This window comes from Triturus cristatus, chromosome 5_2, assembly GCF_964204655.1.
Source record: "Triturus cristatus chromosome 5_2, aTriCri1.1, whole genome shotgun sequence".
Lineage (NCBI taxonomy): Eukaryota > Metazoa > Chordata > Amphibia > Caudata > Salamandridae > Triturus > Triturus cristatus.
The window spans coordinates 577208365-577227402 of record NC_140588.1 but is presented as its reverse complement, the minus strand read 5'-3'; the positions used below and the strand labels follow the sequence as shown (position 1 = coordinate 577227402).

Genomic DNA, 19038 nt, shown 5'->3' with positions numbered 1-19038 from the left:
GCCTTTGCACATTTGATCCAGCCGGGCCTGCATCAGCAGATCCTGCTCCGATGGCAAGGGAGAGCCTGCAGGTGTAAATCAAAGAAAGGGGAGAAATCCGCAAGAGGCGGGTTAACAAATTCCAGTGGCAGGCCCATGTTCCCCAGGAAGCAAGTACTTCCTCCTGCTCCCTTCAGTGGGAAAAGACATAGGAGGTGTATTTCTCTAAGCAGGGGCTCTGCGTAGGTGGCACTGCATTGCTTTGGGAAGCATCCATGCTAAGTGCAGAGTAGCAGCAGACCCCACAGCTGAGACGTGAATTGGGACTGTTAAGGAAGGGCACTGGGAGGGTGAGGAGGGCAGAGGAAAATGCTTTAAAAAAGCATCTGCAAGTTCCTACACACCCGCTGAAAACCCATACCAGGGATGGGGCTCGAACCCATGCGGACAACTGTCCATTGGATCTTAAGTCCAACGCCTTAACCACTCGGCCACCCTGGTGAGACCCTAGGTCCTGCCTTACTCAGCTCCCTTTTCATGCTGGCTGCTCCAGCGCAGGCTGTCCAGCAAGAGGTGATTGCAGAGTAAAAAGGCTTTTGCAGGAGGATAAAGGTAATTGCTTATGACAAACACACTGTGTGACACCTAACTTTTCCCCACTCGTACTTTATGGGCAATCTATACAGTGGAGTTAGCTTAGTCACAATAAGGAAGTGAGCAAGGCAGGCTCACAAGAGCATCTCCTCCCTGGTGGTCTAGTGGCTAGGATTCGGCGCTTTCACCGCCGCGGCCCGGGTTCGATTCCCGGTCAGGGAAGATCCCTCTAAGACGTAGACGTGCGTAATTTGTCCACGCAGCTCAGCTTTTTTTAATCGAAGGTCCTTAAAAAGGCACCCCGACCTATAGACGAAAGCAGAGGAAAGGGGCTGGGTCCCCTGTGTCCCAGGTTGCTTTGCTCCCATTGCCCTCAGCCACCTTCATGCGCACGCAGTCCCCCACCCAGTCAGGTGCTCTATGTGGGCGTAAAGTGCAGTACCAGCTCATCAGAAAGGTAAATTGCTGGAAAACCCGGCTGCGATGTATACATCTACTTTGGAGCACTCTTCTCCCTTGCACTCTTGAATCGGTCATTCGCAATGTATTCTTCCAGCAAGCTGAATAACGAGGTAGGTGTGAGAAGGTGTACCAGCTGTCTTTGAGCTATCAGCGGCCACTAGGTGTCCCTCTTGTGATTTCCCGGGGATCCCGATTGTACAGGAATTCGTCGGTTCAGTAGCACGGGGGAGGGGATGGCCTGTGCTTGGAAGTGACAAACAGTCTGGTGGAATCATGAGTGTTTTTTCAAGTTCTGATTCATATTCGCTGTAGAATAAAATATGCTTTCAGCCCCCATGAGCTTTGTCACTAGGAGAGCAGTGTAGGAACTTTTGCTGTTTGGCTGTGGGTTCCCTGGTGGTCTAGTGGTTAGGATTCGGCGCTCTCACCGCCGCGGCCCGGGTTCGATTCCCGGTCAGGGAACAGTCCTTCTTCTGCCCTTGAATGCTTTTCCTTCCCGCAGGTCAGGGCTTCTCAAAATGAATTTGCTTTTCTGACAAACAGTTTGCCTAGCATCCCGCAATCTGGCTCCTAATTTGATTTTCGCAAGGTTCCCTTTGAGTTGCTTTCCTCGGCGGGAGGAAAATCTCTTGTGCAAGGCTCTTGAGGAAGTGAGATTCTGTATTCCGAGGTGCGCTTCTTTTCGTAGGCTTCTGACCACATGGTGTGCGGCAGGAAGTCATCTTTGACAGGGACGCAGGCTTTGTCTCCAAATGGCATCCCGGACCCACTGCAACCCACCTTTTTGCTGAAACGGAAGTCTGGTTCAGGGTAAGAAAAAGCTGAGCTGCACGTACCGAAAGCAGCAGAGCCCAGCGGCGGAGAGGGTGTGGCCAGGGCTGTCTGATTTGCATAGTGACCAGTGGCATCTTGGGAATGTACAGGCTTTGGAGCCTAACGGGTGCTGCAGGGGTCTGCCTGGCCGGAGAAATGCCTGTCTGGCGCTCCCCTCAGGACACACGTGTCTTCCGTTCGAGCATGGAGGGTGAGGGACATGGGTCACCCTCATATACAGGGGTGTGGGCATAGGCAGGATGGGGCGTGGGGGACCCGTCAGGGCATTGCCCGTTTGGAAGCCCGTTCGGAAGGCAAGAGGAGGCGGAGGCGGAGGCGGGAATCTCTGCTCAATTTTTTCCCGAGGCCTGGGGACAAGCCTTTGCACATTTGATCCAGCCGGGCCTGCATCAGCAGATCCTGCTCCGATGGCAAGGGAGAGCCTGCAGGTGTAAATCAAAGAAAGGGGAGAAATCCGCAAGAGGCGGGTTAACAAATTCCAGTGGCAGGCCCATGTTCCCCAGGAAGCAAGTACTTCCTCCTGCTCCCTTCAGTGGGAAAAGACATAGGAGGTGTATTTCTCTAAGCAGGGGCTCTGCGTAGGTGGCACTGCATTGCTTTGGGAAGCATCCATGCTAAGTGCAGAGTAGCAGCAGACCCCACAGCTGAGACGTGAATTGGGACTGTTAAGGAAGGGCACTGGGAGGGTGAGGAGGGCAGAGGAAAATGCTTTAAAAAAGCATCTGCAAGTTCCTACACACCCGCTGAAAACCCATACCAGGGATGGGGCTCGAACCCATGCGGACAACTGTCCATTGGATCTTAAGTCCAACGCCTTAACCACTCGGCCACCCTGGTGAGACCCTAGGTCCTGCCTTACTCAGCTCCCTTTTCATGCTGGCTGCTCCAGCGCAGGCTGTCCAGCAAGAGGTGATTGCAGAGTAAAAAGGCTTTTGCAGGAGGATAAAGGTAATTGCTTATGACAAACACACTGTGTGACACCTAACTTTTCCCCACTCGTACTTTATGGGCAATCTATACAGTGGAGTTAGCTTAGTCACAATAAGGAAGTGAGCAAGGCAGGCTCACAAGAGCATCTCCTCCCTGGTGGTCTAGTGGCTAGGATTCGGCGCTTTCACCGCCGCGGCCCGGGTTCGATTCCCGGTCAGGGAAGATCCCTCTAAGACGTAGACGTGCGTAATTTGTCCACGCAGCTCAGCTTTTTTTAATCGAAGGTCCTTAAAAAGGCACCCCGACCTATAGACGAAAGCAGAGGAAAGGGGCTGGGTCCCCTGTGTCCCAGGTTGCTTTGCTCCCATTGCCCTCAGCCACCTTCATGCGCACGCAGTCCCCCACCCAGTCAGGTGCTCTATGTGGGCGTAAAGTGCAGTACCAGCTCATCAGAAAGGTAAATTGCTGGAAAACCCGGCTGCGATGTATACATCTACTTTGGAGCACTCTTCTCCCTTGCACTCTTGAATCGGTCATTCGCAATGTATTCTTCCAGCAAGCTGAATAACGAGGTAGGTGTGAGAAGGTGTACCAGCTGTCTTTGAGCTATCAGCGGCCACTAGGTGTCCCTCTTGTGATTTCCCGGGGATCCCGATTGTACAGGAATTCGTCGGTTCAGTAGCACGGGGGAGGGGATGGCCTGTGCTTGGAAGTGACAAACAGTCTGGTGGAATCATGAGTGTTTTTTCAAGTTCTGATTCATATTCGCTGTAGAATAAAATATGCTTTCAGCCCCCATGAGCTTTGTCACTAGGAGAGCAGTGTAGGAACTTTTGCTGTTTGGCTGTGGGTTCCCTGGTGGTCTAGTGGTTAGGATTCGGCGCTCTCACCGCCGCGGCCCGGGTTCGATTCCCGGTCAGGGAACAGTCCTTCTTCTGCCCTTGAATGCTTTTCCTTCCCGCAGGTCAGGGCTTCTCAAAATGAATTTGCTTTTCTGACAAACAGTTTGCCTAGCATCCCGCAATCTGGCTCCTAATTTGATTTTCGCAAGGTTCCCTTTGAGTTGCTTTCCTCGGCGGGAGGAAAATCTCTTGTGCAAGGCTCTTGAGGAAGTGAGATTCTGTATTCCGAGGTGCGCTTCTTTTCGTAGGCTTCTGACCACATGGTGTGCGGCAGGAAGTCATCTTTGACAGGGACGCAGGCTTTGTCTCCAAATGGCATCCCGGACCCACTGCAACCCACCTTTTTGCTGAAACGGAAGTCTGGTTCAGGGTAAGAAAAAGCTGAGCTGCACGTACCGAAAGCAGCAGAGCCCAGCGGCGGAGAGGGTGTGGCCAGGGCTGTCTGATTTGCATAGTGACCAGTGGCATCTTGGGAATGTACAGGCTTTGGAGCCTAACGGGTGCTGCAGGGGTCTGCCTGGCCGGAGAAATGCCTGTCTGGCGCTCCCCTCAGGACACACGTGTCTTCCGTTCGAGCATGGAGGGTGAGGGACATGGGTCACCCTCATATACAGGGGTGTGGGCATAGGCAGGATGGGGCGTGGGGGACCCGTCAGGGCATTGCCCGTTTGGAAGCCCGTTCGGAAGGCAAGAGGAGGCGGAGGCGGAGGCGGGAATCTCTGCTCAATTTTTTCCCGAGGCCTGGGGACAAGCCTTTGCACATTTGATCCAGCCGGGCCTGCATCAGCAGATCCTGCTCCGATGGCAAGGGAGAGCCTGCAGGTGTAAATCAAAGAAAGGGGAGAAATCCGCAAGAGGCGGGTTAACAAATTCCAGTGGCAGGCCCATGTTCCCCAGGAAGCAAGTACTTCCTCCTGCTCCCTTCAGTGGGAAAAGACATAGGAGGTGTATTTCTCTAAGCAGGGGCTCTGCGTAGGTGGCACTGCATTGCTTTGGGAAGCATCCATGCTAAGTGCAGAGTAGCAGCAGACCCCACAGCTGAGACGTGAATTGGGACTGTTAAGGAAGGGCACTGGGAGGGTGAGGAGGGCAGAGGAAAATGCTTTAAAAAAGCATCTGCAAGTTCCTACACACCCGCTGAAAACCCATACCAGGGATGGGGCTCGAACCCATGCGGACAACTGTCCATTGGATCTTAAGTCCAACGCCTTAACCACTCGGCCACCCTGGTGAGACCCTAGGCCCTGCCTTACTCAGCTCCCTTTTCATGCTGGCTGCTCCAGCGCAGGCTGTCCAGCAAGAGGTGATTGCAGAGTAAAAAGGCTTTTGCAGGAGGATAAAGGTAATTGCTTATGACAAACACACTGTGTGACACCTAACTTTTCCCCACTCGTACTTTATGGGCAATCTATACAGTGGAGTTAGCTTAGTCACAATAAGGAAGTGAGCAAGGCAGGCTCACAAGAGCATCTCCTCCCTGGTGGTCTAGTGGCTAGGATTCGGCGCTTTCACCGCCGCGGCCCGGGTTCGATTCCCGGTCAGGTAAGATCCCTCTAAGACGTAGACGTGCGTAATTTGTCCACGCAGCTCAGCTTTTTTTAATCGAAGGTCCTTAAAAAGGCACCCCGACCTATAGACGAAAGCAGAGGAAAGGGGCTGGGTCCCCTGTGTCCCAGGTTGCTTTGCTCCCATTGCCCTCAGCCACCTTCATGCGCACGCAGTCCCCCACCCAGTCAGGTGCTCTATGTGGGCGTAAAGTGCAGTACCAGCTCATCAGAAAGGTAAATTGCTGGAAAACCCGGCTGCGATGTATACATCTACTTTGGAGCACTCTTCTCCCTTGCACTCTTGAATCGGTCATTCGCAATGTATTCTTCCAGCAAGCTGAATAACGAGGTAGGTGTGAGAAGGTGTACCAGCTGTCTTTGAGCTATCAGCGGCCACTAGGTGTCCCTCTTGTGATTTCCCGGGGATCCCGATTGTACAGGAATTCGTCGGTTCAGTAGCACGGGGGAGGGGATGGCCTGTGCTTGGAAGTGACAAACAGTCTGGTGGAATCATGAGTGTTTTTTCAAGTTCTGATTCATATTCGCTGTAGAATAAAATATGCTTTCAGCCCCCATGAGCTTTGTCACTAGGAGAGCAGTGTAGGAACTTTTGCTGTATGGCTCTGGGTTCCCTGGTGGTCTAGTGGTTAGGATTCTGCGCTCTCACCGCCGCGGCCCGGGTTCGATTCCCGGTCAGGGAACAGTCCTTCTTCTGCCCTTGAATGCTTTTCCTTCCCGCAGGTCAGGGCTTCTCAAAATGAATTTGCTTTTCTGACAAACAGTTTGCCTAGCATCCCGCAATCTGGCTCCTAATTTGATTTTCGCAAGGTTCCCTTTGAGTTGCTTTCCTCGGCGGGAGGAAAATCTCTTGTGCAAGGCTCTTGAGGAAGTGAGATTCTGTATTCCGAGGTGCGCTTCTTTTCGTAGGCTTCTGACCACATGGTGTGCGGCAGGAAGTCATCTTTGACAGGGCCGCAGGCTTTGTCTCCAAATGGCATCCCGGACCCACTGCAACCCACCTTTTTGCTGAAACGGAAGTCTGGTTCAGGGTAAGAAAAAGCTGAGCTGCACGTACCGAAAGCAGCAGATCCCAGCGGCGGAGAGGGTGTGGCCAGGGCTGTCTGATTTGCATAGTGACCAGTGGCATCTTGGGAATGTACAGGCTTTGGAGCCTAACGGGTGCTGCAGGGGTCTGCCTGGCCGGAGAAATGCCTGTCTGGCGCTCCCCTCAGGACACACGTGTCTTCCGTTCGAGCATGGAGGGTGAGGGACATGGGTCACCCTCATATACAGGGGTGTGGGCATGGGCAGGATGGGGCGTGGGGGACCCGTCAGGGCATTGCCCGTTTGGAAGCCCGTTCGGAAGGCAAGAGGAGGCGGAGGCGGAGGCGGAGGCGGGAATCTCTGCTCAATTTTTTCCCGAGGCCTGGGGACAAGCCTTTGCACATTTGATCCAGCCGGGCCTGCATCAGCAGATCCTGCTCCGATGGCAAGGGAGAGCCTGCAGGTGTAAATCAAAGAAAGGGGAGAAATCCGCAAGAGGCGGGTTAACAAATTCCAGTGGCAGGCCCATGTTCCCCAGGAAGCAAGTACTTCCTCCTGCTCCCTTCAGTGGGAAAAGACATAGGAGGTGTATTTCTCTAAGCAGGGGCTCTGCGTAGGTGGCACTGCATTGCTTTGGGAAGCATCCATGCTAAGTGCAGAGTAGCAGCAGACCCCACAGCTGAGACGTGAATTGGGACTGTTAAGGAAGGGCACTGGGAGGGTGAGGAGGGCAGAGGAAAATGCTTTAAAAAAGCATCTGCAAGTTCCTACACACCCGCTGAAAACCCATACCAGGGATGGGGCTCGAACCCATGCGGACAACTGTCCATTGGATCTTAAGTCCAACGCCTTAACCACTCGGCCACCCTGGTGAGACCCTAGGCCCTGCCTTACTCAGCTCCCTTTTCATGCTGGCTGCTCCAGCGCAGGCTGTCCAGCAAGAGGTGATTGCAGAGTAAAAAGGCTTTTGCAGGAGGATAAAGGTAATTGCTTATGACAAACACACTGTGTGACACCTAACTTTTCCCCACTCGTACTTTATGGGCAATCTATACAGTGGAGTTAGCTTAGTCACAATAAGGAAGTGAGCAAGGCAGGCTCACAAGAGCATCTCCTCCCTGGTGGTCTAGTGGCTAGGATTCGGCGCTTTCACCGCCGCGGCCCGGGTTCGATTCCCGGTCAGGGAAGATCCCTCTAAGACGTAGACGTGTGTAATTTGTCCACGCAGCTCAGCTTTTTTTAATCGAAGGTCCTTAAAAAGGCACCCCGACCTATAGACGAAAGCAGAGGAAAGGGGCTGGGTCCCCTGTGTCCCAGGTTGCTTTGCTCCCATTGCCCTCAGCCACCTTCATGCGCACGCAGTCCCCCACCCAGTCAGGTGCTCTATGTGGGCGTAAAGTGCAGTACCAGCTCATCAGAAAGGTAAATTGCTGGAAAACCCGGCTGCGATGTATACATCTACTTTGGAGCACTCTTCTCCCTTGCACTCTTGAATCGGTCATTCGCAATGTATTCTTCCAGCAAGCTGAATAACGAGGTAGGTGTGAGAAGGTGTACCAGCTGTCTTTGAGCTATCAGCGGCCACTAGGTGTCCCTCTTGTGATTTCCCGGGGATCCCGATTGTACAGGAATTCGTCGGTTCAGTAGCACGGGGGAGGGGATGGCCTGTGCTTGGAAGTGACAAACAGTCTGGTGGAATCATGAGTGTTTTTTCAAGTTCTGATTCATATTCGCTGTAGAATAAAATATGCTTTCAGCCCCCATGAGCTTTGTCACTAGGAGAGCAGTGTAGGAACTTTTGCTGTATGGCTGTGGGTTCCCTGGTGGTCTAGTGGTTAGGATTCGGCGCTCTCACCGCCGCGGCCTGGGTTCGATTCCCGGTCAGGGAACAGTCCTTCTTCTGCCCTTGAATGCTTTTCCTTCCCGCAGGTCAGGGCTTCTCAAAATGAATTTGCTTTTCTGACAAACAGTTTGCCTAGCATCCCGCAATCTGGCTCCTAATTTGATTTTCGCAAGGTTCCCTTTGAGTTGCTTTCCTCGGCGGGAGGAAAATCTCTTGTGCAAGGCTCTTGAGGAAGTGAGATTCTGTATTCCGAGGTGCGCTTCTTTTCGTAGGCTTCTGACCACATGGTGTGCGGCAGGAAGTCATCTTTGACAGGGCCGCAGGCTTTGTCTCCAAATGGCATCCCGGACCCACTGCAACCCACCTTTTTGCTGAAACGGAAGTCTGGTTCAGGGTAAGAAAAAGCTGAGCTGCACGTACCGAAAGCAGCAGATCCCAGCGGCGGAGAGGGTGTGGCCAGGGCTGTCTGATTTGCATAGTGACCAGTGGCATCTTGGGAATGTACAGGCTTTGGAGCCTAACGGGTGCTGCAGGGGTCTGCCTGGCCGGAGAAATGCCTGTCTGGCGCTCCCCTCAGGACACACGTGTCTTCCGTTCGAGCATGGAGGGTGAGGGACATGGGTCACCCTCATATACAGGGGTGTGGGCATGGGCAGGATGGGGCGTGGGGGACCCGTCAGGGCATTGCCCGTTTGGAAGCCCGTTCGGAAGGCAAGAGGAGGCGGAGGCGGAGGCGGAGGCGGGAATCTCTGCTCAATTTTTTCCCGAGGCCTGGGGACAAGCCTTTGCACATTTGATCCAGCCGGGCCTGCATCAGCAGATCCTGCTCCGATGGCAAGGGAGAGCCTGCAGGTGTAAATCAAAGAAAGGGGAGAAATCCGCAAGAGGCGGGTTAACAAATTCCAGTGGCAGGCCCATGTTCCCCAGGAAGCAAGTACTTCCTCCTGCTCCCTTCAGTGGGAAAAGACATAGGAGGTGTATTTCTCTAAGCAGGGGCTCTGCGTAGGTGGCACTGCATTGCTTTGGCAAACATCCATGCTAAGTGCAGAGTAGCAGCAGACCCCACAGCTGAGACGTGAATTGGGACTGTTAAGGAAGGGCACTGGGAGGGTGAGGAGGGCAGAGGAAAATGCTTTACAAAAGCATCTGCAAGTTCCTACACACCCGCTGAAAACCCATACCAGGGATGGGGCTCGAACCCATGCGGACAACTGTCCATTGGATCTTAAGTCCAACGCCTTAACCACTCGGCCACCCTGGTGAGACCCTAGGCCCTGCCTTACTCAGCTCCCTTTTCATGCTGGCTGCTCCAGCGCAGGCTGTCCAGCAAGAGGTGATTGCAGAGTAAAAAGGCTTTTGCAGGAGGATAAAGGTAATTGCTTATGACAAACACACTGTGTGACACCTAACTTTTCCCCACTCGTACTTTATGGGCAATCTATACAGTGGAGTTAGCTTAGTCACAATAAGGAAGTGAGCAAGGCAGGCTCACAAGAGCATCTCCTCCCTGGTGGTCTAGTGGCTAGGATTCGGCGCTTTCACCGCCGCGGCCCGGGTTCGATTCCCGGTCAGGGAAGATCCCTCTAAGACGTAGACGTGCGTAATTTGTCCACGCAGCTCAGCTTTTTTTAATCGAAGGTCCTTAAAAAGGCACCCCGACCTATAGACGAAAGCAGAGGAAAGGGGCTGGGTCCCCTGTGTCCCAGGTTGCTTTGCTCCCATTGCCCTCAGCCACCTTCATGCGCACGCAGTCCCCCACCCAGTCAGGTGCTCTATGTGGGCGTAAAGTGCAGTACCAGCTCATCAGAAAGGTAAATTGCTGGAAAACCCGGCTGCGATGTATACATCTACTTTGGAGCACTCTTCTCCCTTGCACTCTTGAATCGGTCATTCGCAATGTATTCTTCCAGCAAGCTGAATAACGAGGTAGGTGTGAGAAGGTGTACCAGCTGTCTTTGAGCTATCAGCGGCCACTAGGTGTCCCTCTTGTGATTTCCCGGGGATCCCGATTGTACAGGAATTCGTCGGTTCAGTAGCACGGGGGAGGGGATGGCCTGTGCTTGGAAGTGACAAACAGTCTGGTGGAATCATGAGTGTTTTTTCAAGTTCTGATTCATATTCGCTGTAGAATAAAATATGCTTTCAGCCCCCATGAGCTTTGTCACTAGGAGAGCAGTGTAGGAACTTTTGCTGTTTGGCTGTGGGTTCCCTGGTGGTCTAGTGGTTAGGATTCGGCGCTCTCACCGCCGCGGCCCGGGTTCGATTCCCGGTCAGGGAACAGTCCTTCTTCTGCCCTTGAATGCTTTTCCTTCCCGCAGGTCAGGGCTTCTCAAAATGAATTTGCTTTTCTGACAAACAGTTTGCCTAGCATCCCGCAATCTGGCTCCTAATTTGATTTTCGCAAGGTTCCCTTTGAGTTGCTTTCCTCGGCGGGAGGAAAATCTCTTGTGCAAGGCTCTTGAGGAAGTGAGATTCTGTATTCCGAGGTGCGCTTCTTTTCGTAGGCTTCTGACCACATGGTGTGCGGCAGGAAGTCATCTTTGACAGGGACGCAGGCTTTGTCTCCAAATGGCATCCCGGACCCACTGCAACCCACCTTTTTGCTGAAACGGAAGTCTGGTTCAGGGTAAGAAAAAGCTGAGCTGCACGTACCGAAAGCAGCAGAGCCCAGCGGCGGAGAGGGTGTGGCCAGGGCTGTCTGATTTGCATAGTGACCAGTGGCATCTTGGGAATGTACAGGCTTTGGAGCCTAACGGGTGCTGCAGGGGTCTGCCTGGCCGGAGAAATGCCTGTCTGGCGCTCCCCTCAGGACACACGTGTCTTCCGTTCGAGCATGGAGGGTGAGGGACATGGGTCACCCTCATATACAGGGGTGTGGGCATGGGCAGGATGGGGCGTGGGGGACCCGTCAGGGCATTGCCCGTTTGGAAGCCCGTTCGGAAGGCAAGAGGAGGCGGAGGCGGAGGCGGGAATCTCTGCTCAATTTTTTCCCGAGGCCTGGGGACAAGCCTTTGCACATTTGATCCAGCCGGGCCTGCATCAGCAGATCCTGCTCCGATGGCAAGGGAGAGCCTGCAGGTGTAAATCAAAGAAAGGGGAGAAATCCGCAAGAGGCGGGTTAACAAATTCCAGTGGCAGGCCCATGTTCCCCAGGAAGCAAGTACTTCCTCCTGCTCCCTTCAGTGGGAAAAGACATAGGAGGTGTATTTCTCTAAGCAGGGGCTCTGCGTAGGTGGCACTGCATTGCTTTGGGAAGCATCCATGCTAAGTGCAGAGTAGCAGCAGACCCCACAGCTGAGACGTGAATTGGGACTGTTAAGGAAGGGCACTGGGAGGGTGAGGAGGGCAGAGGAAAATGCTTTAAAAAAGCATCTGCAAGTTCCTACACACCCGCTGAAAACCCATACCAGGGATGGGGCTCGAACCCATGCGGACAACTGTCCATTGGATCTTAAGTCCAACGCCTTAACCACTCGGCCACCCTGGTGAGACCCTAGGTCCTGCCTTACTCAGCTCCCTTTTCATGCTGGCTGCTCCAGCGCAGGCTGTCCAGCAAGAGGTGATTGCAGAGTAAAAAGGCTTTTGCAGGAGGATAAAGGTAATTGCTTATGACAAACACACTGTGTGACACCTAACTTTTCCCCACTCGTACTTTATGGGCAATCTATACAGTGGAGTTAGCTTAGTCACAATAAGGAAGTGAGCAAGGCAGGCTCACAAGAGCATCTCCTCCCTGGTGGTCTAGTGGCTAGGATTCGGCGCTTTCACCGCCGCGGCCCGGGTTCGATTCCCGGTCAGGGAAGATCCCTCTAAGACGTAGACGTGCGTAATTTGTCCACGCAGCTCAGCTTTTTTTAATCGAAGGTCCTTAAAAAGGCACCCCGACCTATAGACGAAAGCAGAGGAAAGGGGCTGGGTCCCCTGTGTCCCAGGTTGCTTTGCTCCCATTGCCCTCAGCCACCTTCATGCGCACGCAGTCCCCCACCCAGTCAGGTGCTCTATGTGGGCGTAAAGTGCAGTACCAGCTCATCAGAAAGGTAAATTGCTGGAAAACCCGGCTGCGATGTATACATCTACTTTGGAGCACTCTTCTCCCTTGCACTCTTGAATCGGTCATTCGCAATGTATTCTTCCAGCAAGCTGAATAACGAGGTAGGTGTGAGAAGGTGTACCAGCTGTCTTTGAGCTATCAGCGGCCACTAGGTGTCCCTCTTGTGATTTCCCGGGGATCCCGATTGTACAGGAATTCGTCGGTTCAGTAGCACGGGGGAGGGGATGGCCTGTGCTTGGAAGTGACAAACAGTCTGGTGGAATCATGAGTGTTTTTTCAAGTTCTGATTCATATTCGCTGTAGAATAAAATATGCTTTCAGCCCCCATGAGCTTTGTCACTAGGAGAGCAGTGTAGGAACTTTTGCTGTTTGGCTGTGGGTTCCCTGGTGGTCTAGTGGTTAGGATTCGGCGCTCTCACCGCCGCGGCCCGGGTTCGATTCCCGGTCAGGGAACAGTCCTTCTTCTGCCCTTGAATGCTTTTCCTTCCCGCAGGTCAGGGCTTCTCAAAATGAATTTGCTTTTCTGACAAACAGTTTGCCTAGCATCCCGCAATCTGGCTCCTAATTTGATTTTCGCAAGGTTCCCTTTGAGTTGCTTTCCTCGGCGGGAGGAAAATCTCTTGTGCAAGGCTCTTGAGGAAGTGAGATTCTGTATTCCGAGGTGCGCTTCTTTTCGTAGGCTTCTGACCACATGGTGTGCGGCAGGAAGTCATCTTTGACAGGGACGCAGGCTTTGTCTCCAAATGGCATCCCGGACCCACTGCAACCCACCTTTTTGCTGAAACGGAAGTCTGGTTCAGGGTAAGAAAAAGCTGAGCTGCACGTACCGAAAGCAGCAGAGCCCAGCGGCGGAGAGGGTGTGGCCAGGGCTGTCTGATTTGCATAGTGACCAGTGGCATCTTGGGAATGTACAGGCTTTGGAGCCTAACGGGTGCTGCAGGGGTCTGCCTGGCCGGAGAAATGCCTGTCTGGCGCTCCCCTCAGGACACACGTGTCTTCCGTTCGAGCATGGAGGGTGAGGGACATGGGTCACCCTCATATACAGGGGTGTGGGCATAGGCAGGATGGGGCGTGGGGGACCCGTCAGGGCATTGCCCGTTTGGAAGCCCGTTCGGAAGGCAAGAGGAGGCGGAGGCGGAGGCGGGAATCTCTGCTCAATTTTTTCCCGAGGCCTGGGGACAAGCCTTTGCACATTTGATCCAGCCGGGCCTGCATCAGCAGATCCTGCTCCGATGGCAAGGGAGAGCCTGCAGGTGTAAATCAAAGAAAGGGGAGAAATCCGCAAGAGGCGGGTTAACAAATTCCAGTGGCAGGCCCATGTTCCCCAGGAAGCAAGTACTTCCTCCTGCTCCCTTCAGTGGGAAAAGACATAGGAGGTGTATTTCTCTAAGCAGGGGCTCTGCGTAGGTGGCACTGCATTGCTTTGGGAAGCATCCATGCTAAGTGCAGAGTAGCAGCAGACCCCACAGCTGAGACGTGAATTGGGACTGTTAAGGAAGGGCACTGGGAGGGTGAGGAGGGCAGAGGAAAATGCTTTAAAAAAGCATCTGCAAGTTCCTACACACCCGCTGAAAACCCATACCAGGGATGGGGCTCGAACCCATGCGGACAACTGTCCATTGGATCTTAAGTCCAACGCCTTAACCACTCGGCCACCCTGGTGAGACCCTAGGTCCTGCCTTACTCAGCTCCCTTTTCATGCTGGCTGCTCCAGCGCAGGCTGTCCAGCAAGAGGTGATTGCAGAGTAAAAAGGCTTTTGCAGGAGGATAAAGGTAATTGCTTATGACAAACACACTGTGTGACACCTAACTTTTCCCCACTCGTACTTTATGGGCAATCTATACAGTGGAGTTAGCTTAGTCACAATAAGGAAGTGAGCAAGGCAGGCTCACAAGAGCATCTCCTCCCTGGTGGTCTAGTGGCTAGGATTCGGCGCTTTCACCGCCGCGGCCCGGGTTCGATTCCCGGTCAGGGAAGATCCCTCTAAGACGTAGACGTGCGTAATTTGTCCACGCAGCTCAGCTTTTTTTAATCGAAGGTCCTTAAAAAGGCACCCCGACCTATAGACGAAAGCAGAGGAAAGGGGCTGGGTCCCCTGTGTCCCAGGTTGCTTTGCTCCCATTGCCCTCAGCCACCTTCATGCGCACGCAGTCCCCCACCCAGTCAGGTGCTCTATGTGGGCGTAAAGTGCAGTACCAGCTCATCAGAAAGGTAAATTGCTGGAAAACCCGGCTGCGATGTATACATCTACTTTGGAGCACTCTTCTCCCTTGCACTCTTGAATCGGTCATTCGCAATGTATTCTTCCAGCAAGCTGAATAACGAGGTAGGTGTGAGAAGGTGTACCAGCTGTCTTTGAGCTATCAGCGGCCACTAGGTGTCCCTCTTGTGATTTCCCGGGGATCCCGATTGTACAGGAATTCGTCGGTTCAGTAGCACGGGGGAGGGGATGGCCTGTGCTTGGAAGTGACAAACAGTCTGGTGGAATCATGAGTGTTTTTTCAAGTTCTGATTCATATTCGCTGTAGAATAAAATATGCTTTCAGCCCCCATGAGCTTTGTCACTAGGAGAGCAGTGTAGGAACTTTTGCTGTTTGGCTGTGGGTTCCCTGGTGGTCTAGTGGTTAGGATTCGGCGCTCTCACCGCCGCGGCCCGGGTTCGATTCCCGGTCAGGGAACAGTCCTTCTTCTGCCCTTGAATGCTTTTCCTTCCCGCAGGTCAGGGCTTCTCAAAATGAATTTGCTTTTCTGACAAACAGTTTGCCTAGCATCCCGCAATCTGGCTCCTAATTTGATTTTCGCAAGGTTCCCTTTGAGTTGCTTTCCTCGGCGGGAGGAAAATCTCTTGTGCAAGGCTCTTGAGGAAGTGAGATTCTGTATTCCGAGGTGCGCTTCTTTTCGTAGGCTTCTGACCACATGGTGTGCGGCAGGAAGTCATCTTTGACAGGGACGCAGGCTTTGTCTCCAAATGGCATCCCGGACCCACTGCAACCCACCTTTTTGCTGAAACGGAAGTCTGGTTCAGGGTAAGAAAAAGCTGAGCTGCACGTACCGAAAGCAGCAGAGCCCAGCGGCGGAGAGGGTGTGGCCAGGGCTGTCTGATTTGCATAGTGACCAGTGGCATCTTGGGAATGTACAGGCTTTGGAGCCTAACGGGTGCTGCAGGGGTCTGCCTGGCCGGAGAAATGCCTGTCTGGCGCTCCCCTCAGGACACACGTGTCTTCCGTTCGAGCATGGAGGGTGAGGGACATGGGTCACCCTCATATACAGGGGTGTGGGCATAGGCAGGATGGGGCGTGGGGGACCCGTCAGGGCATTGCCCGTTTGGAAGCCCGTTCGGAAGGCAAGAGGAGGCGGAGGCGGAGGCGGGAATCTCTGCTCAATTTTTTCCCGAGGCCTGGGGACAAGCCTTTGCACATTTGATCCAGCCGGGCCTGCATCAGCAGATCCTGCTCCGATGGCAAGGGAGAGCCTGCAGGTGTAAATCAAAGAAAGGGGAGAAATCCGCAAGAGGCGGGTTAACAAATTCCAGTGGCAGGCCCATGTTCCCCAGGAAGCAAGTACTTCCTCCTGCTCCCTTCAGTGGGAAAAGACATAGGAGGTGTATTTCTCTAAGCAGGGGCTCTGCGTAGGTGGCACTGCATTGCTTTGGGAAGCATCCATGCTAAGTGCAGAGTAGCAGCAGACCCCACAGCTGAGACGTGAATTGGGACTGTTAAGGAAGGGCACTGGGAGGGTGAGGAGGGCAGAGGAAAATGCTTTAAAAAAGCATCTGCAAGTTCCTACACACCCGCTGAAAACCCATACCAGGGATGGGGCTCGAACCCATGCGGACAACTGTCCATTGGATCTTAAGTCCAACGCCTTAACCACTCGGCCACCCTGGTGAGACCCTAGGCCCTGCCTTACTCAGCTCCCTTTTCATGCTGGCTGCTCCAGCGCAGGCTGTCCAGCAAGAGGTGATTGCAGAGTAAAAAGGCTTTTGCAGGAGGATAAAGGTAATTGCTTATGACAAACACACTGTGTGACACCTAACTTTTCCCCACTCGTACTTTATGGGCAATCTATACAGTGGAGTTAGCTTAGTCACAATAAGGAAGTGAGCAAGGCAGGCTCACAAGAGCATCTCCTCCCTGGTGGTCTAGTGGCTAGGATTCGGCGCTTTCACCGCCGCGGCCCGGGTTCGATTCCCGGTCAGGTAAGATCCCTCTAAGACGTAGACGTGCGTAATTTGTCCACGCAGCTCAGCTTTTTTTAATCGAAGGTCCTTAAAAAGGCACCCCGACCTATAGACGAAAGCAGAGGAAAGGGGCTGGGTCCCCTGTGTCCCAGGTTGCTTTGCTCCCATTGCCCTCAGCCACCTTCATGCGCACGCAGTCCCCCACCCAGTCAGGTGCTCTATGTGGGCGTAAAGTGCAGTACCAGCTCATCAGAAAGGTAAATTGCTGGAAAACCCGGCTGCGATGTATACATCTACTTTGGAGCACTCTTCTCCCTTGCACTCTTGAATCGGTCATTCGCAATGTATTCTTCCAGCAAGCTGAATAACGAGGTAGGTGTGAGAAGGTGTACCAGCTGTCTTTGAGCTATCAGCGGCCACTAGGTGTCCCTCTTGTGATTTCCCGGGGATCCCGATTGTACAGGAATTCGTCGGTTCAGTAGCACGGGGGAGGGGATGGCCTGTGCTTGGAAGTGACAAACAGTCTGGTGGAATCATGAGTGTTTTTTCAAGTTCTGATTCATATTCGCTGTAGAATAAAATATGCTTTCAGCCCCCATGAGCTTTGTCACTAGGAGAGCAGTGTAGGAACTTTTGCTGTATGGCTCTGGGTTCCCTGGTGGTCTAGTGGTTAGGATTCTGCGCTCTCACCGCCGCGGCCCGGGTTCGATTCCCGGTCAGGGAACAGTCCTTCTTCTGCCCTTGAATGCTTTTCCTTCCCGCAGGTCAGGGCTTCTCAAAATGAATTTGCTTTTCTGACAAACAGTTTGCCTAGCATCCCGCAATCTGGCTCCTAATTTGATTTTCGCAAGGTTCCCTTTGAGTTGCTTTCCTCGGCGGGAGGAAAATCTCTTGTGCAAGGCTCTTGAGGAAGTGAGATTCTGTATTCCGAGGTGCGCTTCTTTTCGTAGGCTTCTGACCACATGGTGTGCGGCAGGAAGTCATCTTTGACAGGGCCGCAGGCTTTGTCTCCAAATGGCATCCCGGACCCACTGCAACCCACCTTTTTGCTGAAACGGAAGTCTGGTTCAGGGTAAGAAAAAGCTGAGCTGCACGTACCGAAAGCAGCAGATCCCAGCGGCGGAGAGGGTGTGGCCAGGGCTGTCTGATTTGCATAGTGACCAGTGGCATCTTGGGAATGTACAGGCTTTGGAGCCTAACGGGTGCTGCAGGGGTCTGCCTGGCCGGAGAAATGCCTGTCTGGCGCTCCCCTCAGGACACACGTGTCTTCCGTTCGAGCATGGAGGGTGAGGGACATGGGTCACCCTCATATACAGGGGTGTGGGCATGGGCAGGATGGGGCGTGGGGGACCCGTCAGGGCATTGCCCGTTTGGAAGCCCGTTCGGAAGGCAAGAGGAGGCGGAGGCGGAGGCGGAGGCGGGAATCTCTGCTAAATTTTTTCCCGAGGCCTGGGGACAAGCCTTTGCACATTTGATCCAGCCGGGCCTGCATCAGCAGATCCTGCTCCGATGGCAAGGGAGAGCCTGCAGGTGTAAATCAAAGAAAGGGGAGAAATCCGCAAGAGGCGGGTTAACAAATTCCAGTGGCAGGCCCATGTTCCCCAGGAAGCAAGTACTTCCTCCTGCTCCCTTCAGTGGGAAAAGACATAGGAGGTGTATTTCTCTAAGCAGGGGCTCTGCGTAGGTGGCACTGCATTGCTTTGGGAAGCATCCATGCTAAGTGCAGAGTAGCAGCAGACCCCACAGCTGAGACGTGAATTGGGACTGTTAAGGAAGGGCACTGGGAGGGTGAGGAGGGCAGAGGAAAATGCTTTAAAAAAGCATCTGCAAGTTCCTACACACCCGCTGAAAACCCATACCAGGGATGGGGCTCGAACCCATGCGGACAACTGTCCATTGGATCTTAAGTCCAACGCCTTAACCACTCGGCCACCCTGGTGAGACCCTAGGCCCTGCCTTACTCAGCTCCCTTTTCATGCTGGCTGCTCCAGCGCAGGCTGTCCAGCAAGAGGTGATTGCAGAGTAAAAAGGCTTTTGCAGGAGGATAAAGGTAATTGCTTATGACAAACACACTGTGTGACACCTAACTTTTCCCCACTCGTACTTTATGGGCAATCTATACAGTGGAGTTAGCTTAGTCACAATAAGGAAGTGAGCAAGGCAGGCTCACAAGAGCATCTCCTCCCTGGTGGTCTAGTGGCTAGGATTCGGCGCTTTCACCGCCGCGGCCCGGGTTCGATTCCCGGTCAGGGAAGATCCCTCTAAGACGTAGACGTGTGTAATTTGTCCACGCAGCTCAGCTTTTTTTAATCGAAGGTCCTTAAAAAGGCACCCCGACCTATAGACGAAAGCAGAGGAAAGGGGCTGGGTCCCCTGTGTCCCAGGTTGCTTTGCTCCCATTGCCCTCAGCCACCTTCATGCGCACGCAGTCCCCCACCCAGTCAGGTGCTCTATGTGGGCGTAAAGTGCAGTACCAGCTCATCAGAAAGGTAAATTGCTGGAAAACCCGGCTGCGATGTATACATCTACTTTGGAGCACTCTTCTCCCTTGCACTCTTGAATCGGTCATTCGCAATGTATTCTTCCAGCAAGCTGAATAACGAGGTAGGTGTGAGAAGGTGTACCAGCTGTCTTTGAGCTATCAGCGGCCACTAGGTGTCCCTCTTGTGAT

At 53.4% G+C, this 19038-nt stretch overlaps 21 non-coding genes across 21 annotated transcripts; 12 read left to right on the top strand and 9 right to left on the bottom strand.

The window, feature by feature from the left end:
- Window positions 1–397: 397 nt before the first annotated feature.
- TRNAL-UAA (transfer RNA leucine (anticodon UAA)) lies at window positions 398–480 on the bottom strand. The gene has a single exon. It is a non-coding gene; the product is annotated as a tRNA-Leu (tRNA).
- Window positions 481–723: 243 nt separating this feature from the next.
- Window positions 724–795, top strand: TRNAE-UUC (transfer RNA glutamic acid (anticodon UUC)). Its single transcript has one exon. It is a non-coding gene; the product is annotated as a tRNA-Glu (tRNA).
- Window positions 796–1425: 630 nt separating this feature from the next.
- On the top strand, window positions 1426–1497 carry TRNAE-CUC (transfer RNA glutamic acid (anticodon CUC)). The gene has a single exon. It is a non-coding gene; the product is annotated as a tRNA-Glu (tRNA).
- A 1126-nt stretch (window positions 1498–2623) lies between these two features.
- Window positions 2624–2706, bottom strand: TRNAL-UAA (transfer RNA leucine (anticodon UAA)). Its single transcript has one exon. It is a non-coding gene; the product is annotated as a tRNA-Leu (tRNA).
- A 243-nt stretch (window positions 2707–2949) lies between these two features.
- TRNAE-UUC (transfer RNA glutamic acid (anticodon UUC)) lies at window positions 2950–3021 on the top strand. Its single transcript has one exon. It is a non-coding gene; the product is annotated as a tRNA-Glu (tRNA).
- A 630-nt stretch (window positions 3022–3651) lies between these two features.
- Window positions 3652–3723, top strand: TRNAE-CUC (transfer RNA glutamic acid (anticodon CUC)). The gene has a single exon. It is a non-coding gene; the product is annotated as a tRNA-Glu (tRNA).
- A 1126-nt stretch (window positions 3724–4849) lies between these two features.
- On the bottom strand, window positions 4850–4932 carry TRNAL-UAA (transfer RNA leucine (anticodon UAA)). Its single transcript has one exon. It is a non-coding gene; the product is annotated as a tRNA-Leu (tRNA).
- Window positions 4933–7081: 2149 nt separating this feature from the next.
- TRNAL-UAA (transfer RNA leucine (anticodon UAA)) lies at window positions 7082–7164 on the bottom strand. Its single transcript has one exon. It is a non-coding gene; the product is annotated as a tRNA-Leu (tRNA).
- A 243-nt stretch (window positions 7165–7407) lies between these two features.
- Window positions 7408–7479, top strand: TRNAE-UUC (transfer RNA glutamic acid (anticodon UUC)). The gene has a single exon. It is a non-coding gene; the product is annotated as a tRNA-Glu (tRNA).
- Window positions 7480–9313: 1834 nt separating this feature from the next.
- Window positions 9314–9396, bottom strand: TRNAL-UAA (transfer RNA leucine (anticodon UAA)). The gene has a single exon. It is a non-coding gene; the product is annotated as a tRNA-Leu (tRNA).
- A 243-nt stretch (window positions 9397–9639) lies between these two features.
- On the top strand, window positions 9640–9711 carry TRNAE-UUC (transfer RNA glutamic acid (anticodon UUC)). The gene has a single exon. It is a non-coding gene; the product is annotated as a tRNA-Glu (tRNA).
- A 630-nt stretch (window positions 9712–10341) lies between these two features.
- On the top strand, window positions 10342–10413 carry TRNAE-CUC (transfer RNA glutamic acid (anticodon CUC)). The gene has a single exon. It is a non-coding gene; the product is annotated as a tRNA-Glu (tRNA).
- A 1126-nt stretch (window positions 10414–11539) lies between these two features.
- On the bottom strand, window positions 11540–11622 carry TRNAL-UAA (transfer RNA leucine (anticodon UAA)). The gene has a single exon. It is a non-coding gene; the product is annotated as a tRNA-Leu (tRNA).
- A 243-nt stretch (window positions 11623–11865) lies between these two features.
- TRNAE-UUC (transfer RNA glutamic acid (anticodon UUC)) lies at window positions 11866–11937 on the top strand. The gene has a single exon. It is a non-coding gene; the product is annotated as a tRNA-Glu (tRNA).
- Window positions 11938–12567: 630 nt separating this feature from the next.
- On the top strand, window positions 12568–12639 carry TRNAE-CUC (transfer RNA glutamic acid (anticodon CUC)). The gene has a single exon. It is a non-coding gene; the product is annotated as a tRNA-Glu (tRNA).
- Window positions 12640–13765: 1126 nt separating this feature from the next.
- Window positions 13766–13848, bottom strand: TRNAL-UAA (transfer RNA leucine (anticodon UAA)). The gene has a single exon. It is a non-coding gene; the product is annotated as a tRNA-Leu (tRNA).
- A 243-nt stretch (window positions 13849–14091) lies between these two features.
- TRNAE-UUC (transfer RNA glutamic acid (anticodon UUC)) lies at window positions 14092–14163 on the top strand. Its single transcript has one exon. It is a non-coding gene; the product is annotated as a tRNA-Glu (tRNA).
- Window positions 14164–14793: 630 nt separating this feature from the next.
- TRNAE-CUC (transfer RNA glutamic acid (anticodon CUC)) lies at window positions 14794–14865 on the top strand. Its single transcript has one exon. It is a non-coding gene; the product is annotated as a tRNA-Glu (tRNA).
- Window positions 14866–15991: 1126 nt separating this feature from the next.
- On the bottom strand, window positions 15992–16074 carry TRNAL-UAA (transfer RNA leucine (anticodon UAA)). Its single transcript has one exon. It is a non-coding gene; the product is annotated as a tRNA-Leu (tRNA).
- A 2149-nt stretch (window positions 16075–18223) lies between these two features.
- Window positions 18224–18306, bottom strand: TRNAL-UAA (transfer RNA leucine (anticodon UAA)). The gene has a single exon. It is a non-coding gene; the product is annotated as a tRNA-Leu (tRNA).
- Window positions 18307–18549: 243 nt separating this feature from the next.
- Window positions 18550–18621, top strand: TRNAE-UUC (transfer RNA glutamic acid (anticodon UUC)). Its single transcript has one exon. It is a non-coding gene; the product is annotated as a tRNA-Glu (tRNA).
- Window positions 18622–19038: the final 417 nt, after the last annotated feature.